Consider the following 1,010-nt stretch of genomic DNA (forward strand, 5'->3'; position numbering starts at 1 on the left):
AGAGCTCCACACCCTTAATCTATGGTGTGTAGAAACTCCACCGTTGAAAATACATAAGTGAAAGGTTCAGGCATGGCCGAATGGCCAGCCCCAAAAACATGATCAATAGACTCCTCAGATGAAGAATAAAATAAAACTGAGACCAAAGATGTCTAATACAATAGTAAATTAACCTATTTATACTAGACTAGCTACTAGGGTTTACATGAGTAAGTAATTGATGCATAAATCCACTTTCGAGGCCCACTTGGTGTATGTTTGGGCTGAGCTTGATCTATCCACGAGCTAAGGCTTTTATTGGAGTTGAACGCCAGGTTATAACGTGTTTTGGGCGTTCAACTCCGGGTCGTGACGTGTTTCTGGCGTTTAACTCCAGACAGCAGCATGTACTTGGCGTTGAGCGCCACTTTACGTCGTCAATTCCCAAATAAAGTATGGACTATTATATATTTCTGGAAAGCTCTGGATGTCTACATTCCAACACCGTTGAGAACGTGCCATTTGGAGTTTTGTAGCTCCAGAAAATCTATTTTGAGTGCAGGGAGGTCAGATTCCAACAGCATCAGCAGTCCTTTTGTCATCCTTTTTCAAATTTTTGCTCAAGTCCCTCAATTTCAGCCAGAAATTACCTGAAATCACAGAAAAACACACAAACTTATAGTAAAGTCTAGAAATGTGAATTTAACATAAAAACTAATGAAAACATCCCTGAAAGTAGCTTGAACTTACTAAAAACTACCTAAAAACAATGTCAAAAAGCGTATAAATTATCCGCTCATCACAACACCAAACTTAAATTGTTGCTTGTCCCCAAGCAACTAAAAATCAATTAGGATAAAAAGAAGAGAATATACTATAAATTCTAGAATATCAATGAATATTAATTATAATTAGATGAGCGGGACTTGTAGCTTTTTACTTCTGAACAGTTTTGGCATCTCATTTTTTTCCTTTGAAGTTTAGAATGATTGGCTTCTCTAGGAACTTAGAATTTCGGATAGTGTTATTGA

Source organism: Arachis duranensis, chromosome 5 (genome assembly GCF_000817695.3).
Source record: "Arachis duranensis cultivar V14167 chromosome 5, aradu.V14167.gnm2.J7QH, whole genome shotgun sequence".
In the NCBI taxonomy this organism is placed as follows: Eukaryota; Viridiplantae; Streptophyta; class Magnoliopsida; order Fabales; family Fabaceae; genus Arachis; species Arachis duranensis.